General features: G+C 37.4%; 1 protein-coding gene across 4 annotated transcripts in view; it reads left to right on the top strand.

The window, feature by feature from the left end:
• LOC146872880 (uncharacterized) overlaps positions 1 to 5,000 on the top strand; it is a 56,051-nt gene that overhangs the window by 13,176 nt on the left and 37,875 nt on the right. Inside the window, exon 1 of one of the 4 annotated variants that reach the window (XM_085658210.1) lies at positions 2,686 to 2,852. The exons of the other annotated variants lie outside the window; for them this stretch is intronic. The gene's annotated coding sequence lies outside the window, so the exon portion shown is untranslated. Of the gene's footprint in view, positions 1 to 2,685; positions 2,853 to 5,000 lie in introns of those variants that run through there. 4 annotated transcript variants of the gene reach the window in all.

The following is a 5,000-nucleotide window of genomic DNA, read 5'->3' on the forward strand; positions in this document are numbered from 1 at the left end:
TCATCTTCTGGCGTCGTCATCTTCTGGCGTCGTCATCTTCTGGCGTCGTCATCTTCTGGCGTCGTCATCTTCTGGCGTCGTCATCTTCTGGCGTCGTCATCTTCTGGCGTCGTCATCTTCTGGCGTCGTCATCTTCTGGCGTCGTCATCTTCTGGCGTCGTCATCTTCTGGCGTCGTCATCTTCTGGCGTCGTCATCTTCTGGCGTCGTCATCTTCTGGCGTCGTCATCTTCTGGCGTCGTCATCTTCTGGCGTCGTCATCTTCTGGCGTCGTCATCTTCTGGCGTCGTCATCTTCTGGCGTCGTCGTCAGGCGTCGTCGTCTGGCGTCGTCGTCGTCGTCGTCGTCGTCGTTCGTAGATCTTTTAGGTGATCTTAGTGAAAACTAGAATTTTTTTTTTAATTTCTAGTTTCATTATAATACTTTTGCCGTATCAGAAATAAAGCGATCAAGGTATAGATACATAAGAAAAAAGATAAAAGAAAAAAAGCAAATGACGTATATAATTTTTCATTGAAACATCGAAATCAATAAGAATGAAAATCTTAGAATTAGAATTAGATTTTCAATTTAACTGTCTTATCGATGTTAACGTAGCCATAGATCGAAGATCATAATTTCAATGAAAGTTAGACATTACTTTTTTTTTTCTTTTATATTTATTCTTAGTTGAAATATTTCATCGTCGTATCGAAAACGATATATGTAATTGAGGTACAAGTTAAGAGAGAAAAAGCGATAGATATAATTATCGATTGAAAGGAAATATCGAGAAATCAATGAAAAAGAATAAGAATGAATCTCTTAGAATCGGGATTTCACGTGAAAATCTGGACCGGTTCATCTTGTTTTAGTACGCGTGTTGTACAAGTCCTCTCGTGCCATTCGCGGAATGTGCCGACATGAGAGATCGGAGTCTTGGGTCACGACGGACAAAGCGAAAGTGAGTCGCTCGTCGTTTTCTTCTTCCTTGAACATCCACCTCCAATTCCAACTCCATCCTCCTTTTTCTTCATCATCTTCTTTTTCTTTTTCTCTTTCTTTATCCTCGTTTAGTCCCGCTTATCTTCGCGATCTTTATTGGTGCGTGAGCGATTCGATCCAAATGAGATTTGTTCGATCTAACGATCGATGACTCTTGAAAGATATTTAATTTTATCGAAACTCATTTCTTTCCCTTGCAACCTCCCCTTCATCTCTCATTCATTTTCCTTTCCACTACTTCTCTCAGTTTCTCATTTCCGATCAATCCAACTCATCTCTCCTACCGATATCTTTTTTTCCGCCACCCTTCTCATACGACAATAGAATTTAGAAATAATTGAATTGTAATTAGTTAGCGAGCACGGGATTATCCTTTCGTTTTCCTACCGAAATCCGTGCAATGGCAATGGTCATTATAAGATATATATATATATATATATATATATATATATATATATATATACTATATAACACGTAGGCAAACATATTACGAGCAAGAAACGATAGGTGAACGGGTATGCAATAAAATGCATGGAACAATTAATGCCGAGCCGGACGTAAATACATAGGTATGTATCGTATAAGTTGGTACGTATAAGCAACGTGATCGGTATAAGCAATATTACCGGCAGTTTAAATCTCTAAGTAATTGCCAATTATACGCATAATAAGCAGTTAAAAGTGAAATTAATTGCCATTTGCAATAATGAAATTTACTCGTCTTCATCTTTAAGTATGAGTGTCCTCGCCCTCCCCCCTCCTCCCCATCCCCTTGCAAAAGACGCGAACCATTTGGCCCTACCCAAGAATTCGTTTTTCCATTTTTTAATGTAATTTATAACGTTCGTTCCCTTTTTGAGAATGAATCGAAGAGACGCAAGACGTTCATTTCATAGAGATATACAATCGTATTTTTTTCTTTTTCTTTTTTTTCTTTCTTTCTTTTATCGAATCAAAAGAGCCATAACACTCGGCTAAACGTATTGAATCATCCTCCTTCTATCTTGCGTGCCATTCACGGAATGCAAAAGGGAACAAAAGCGAAAGTGATTCGATAGGAGGAGTAGAGTGCGTAAACGGTCACTCGTCCGTGTATTTGTTCGTCCGTGAATAATAAGCGTGGGTGTGAAATACATTTCCATTCTCGAAAACGAATTGCCGAACATCGTCTAAGTTTTGAAAGGAAGCTGATTGCGATATCGAGTACGAGCGATTGTTTCTCGAGCGAGTATAAACGAACATTTCGTAACAAACTGAAAGTATCTATGTACTTTTATGAAATTGAATTTCGTGAGATCGACGATATTATTCTTTGATGATATTTTGAAAAATGCGATTGGAATCGCTTGTTCGTGACATTAAAAGAAAAAAGAAAAAGAAAAAAAAAAGAAAAAAAGAAGAAGTAAACATATCGAAGAAATCCAACAATGAGAATGTAATATATATATATATATGTATATACATGTATACATACATATATGTTCCGCGTTACGATCACGATCGTCGTTGTAACAATGTCCTCGTACTTGACTATTATTTGTAAACTTAAAAGGACGACATTCGATCGGATTCGATCTATGATAATATGTACGTCATATTTTGTACTTTCATGAAAATGATAATTTACGATCAGTCTTAATCCGTCGAACTAAGTATAAATACGTACGTACGTTTAGGTCGGCGTTTGAGCCTCCCTCTCTCCTCCATCGCGAAAAAAAAAACTTAGTGTTAGATTCCGTTGAACGAGAGAAGGAAGGTAGTCAGCACGGCACGAGGAAGAAGAGGACGGTGAAGGAGATGGAGGAGGAAGAGGAGGAACGTAGTTCGCCGGTTGAGCGAGAGCGATAAGCCAAAGAAAAGGAAAGTGAGGTGGGTAAGAGTTGAATCGTATCGAATCCGTGAGACCGTGTCCTTGGCCTGCGATCGGCCAATCTCGATTCCAATACTTGGTGGTACCGAGCGGATTATTCTAACTATTAAAAGGTTCCCTGTCATATCGAATTTCTCATCGTCTTATCGTATCCGTTGGTTAGATCCTTTCGAAGTTCTTTGTTCTTTAGATTTATCAATGTTTACGAGAGAGAGAGAGAGAGAGAGAGAGAGAGAGAGAGAGAGAGAGAGAGAGAGAGAGAGAGAGAGAGCGAGAGAGAGAGAAAGAACAGAAAGTTCTTCGAGAACGAAGCTTCGATTGTACGAGGGATAATATTAATAATCATCTTCGTAGTTGTTTATTAAGAAGAGAGGCCGAAGATGATAAGAAAAATAAACAATAAAAAAGAAAAATAGAAGGGAATATTCTCCTCTAGACTCTTACATTGTTATTACTTACTTATTTACTTATTTATGTATCCAAGAGATTTACTTTGTTAACAGATCGTTTCTGTTAACGCGAACGCCATCCAAACGAAGCAAGTTATTTTAACGTTTCGGAAGATTTCTTAAAACTTTTCACAGGATGGAAAAGAACAAAATGCGGTAAGTTAAATTGGTATGCACTTTCGACGATGAATTTACTGTGAAATATCTGTATAGGTTGGTAGAAGGGAGGGGCGTTAATTCGAGGCTTCACGGAATAACTAAGCTTTCGCTCGGGGTTTAGGTTTTAATTAACGAGGCAAGGTCTCACGACAGAGCCTGCCAACTTCCTTGAGAACGGACCTGCCATGGCATTGTACCAGTACGTAGTTCTCTCTCTCTCTCTCTCTCTCTCTCTCTCTCTCTCTCTCTCTCTCTCTCTCTCTCTCTCTTTCTCTGTCTGTCTCTGTCTGTCTATCTATCCATCTCTCTTTCTCTATATGTTTACTCTTTCCTTTCCCTCTTTCCCTCGACTTTTCACTTGTACGTTTTAACGTTTCTTTTTTAAAGATATAAAATTTATCAGAACGGCGAATAATAATAAGACGACCTTGCGCACGCAAGGAGAAAGTAGATCATCGTTCGACGATAATCGATGATCTCTCAAAGCAATCCCGTTTGAATGCCTCTCTAATTTGACGACGAGAGAGATAAGACATAAGGAAAGAGAAAAAAAGGGAAACGAGTTCTTGCTTTGCAAACTGAAATGGTCAGTGATATTGAGAAAAGAAAAGAAAAGAAAAGAAAAGAAAAGAAAAGAAAAGAAAAGAAAAGAAAAGAAAAGAAAAGAAAAGCAAAGCAAAGAAAAGGAAAGAAATGAAATGAAGAAAAAAGAAAAAAGACGGGGAGAAAAAAAGAAGAGCAGCGAGAAGAAAAAGGGGAGAAACAGGCGGAAGGAAAAGCTGCTGTGCAACTTTCGAACGACGTTTTCGTGTTCTCGCGAGGGACAGGTGACACAAGGATCGTTACCTTTTTGGGAGGACGGAGAAGACTCGTTTCTTCTTAAATGATAATCGGAAACAGTGATCGAATCTGTAATTTATTTATTTATTTATTTATCTATCTTCTTTTCTTTTTTTTTTCCTTAACACGTATATTCCTTCAATTCTTATCGGAGCGAAATGAATTGTTTCGTTGTTGCTTTTTAATTTTTTATTCTTTTTTCCTCCTTTTCCTTTTTTTTTTCTTTTTTTTTCTTTTTTTTTTCATCTATCAGATAAGTACATTAGACGAGGTGTTAAAAATAATTAGACATATTTCTACGCGTGGTTGCGTCATATTTGTTTTCTTCTCCTTCTTCTTCTTCTTCTTCTTCTTCTTCTTCTTCTTTCTTCTTCTAATCTCTTTCTTGCATCTCTTTAAAAAGGTTCACGTGGAGCTCCTACGTGAGGATTTTAATTAAAAGCAGAACATCTGGAATAAAATAATAATAACAATGATCGGGATCTCGTTGAAAGATATATGTATATATATATATATATATATATATATATATATATATACATATACATATATACCTTCTTGTTTTCTCATCATCTTTTAACGATGAACAAGCTTACTCATCGTCTTACAGCATTCGTATAAAATTTTTGTTTCTCATTCCTTTCTCGCGGGACGATTCGTTCTCGGCTTCTTTTCTCTTCTCTCTTTTCTCTCTTTTTC

Source organism: Vespa mandarinia, chromosome 7 (genome assembly GCF_050613455.1).
Source record: "Vespa mandarinia isolate Hongniang chromosome 7, ASM5061345v1, whole genome shotgun sequence".
Lineage (NCBI taxonomy): Eukaryota > Metazoa > Arthropoda > Insecta > Hymenoptera > Vespidae > Vespa > Vespa mandarinia.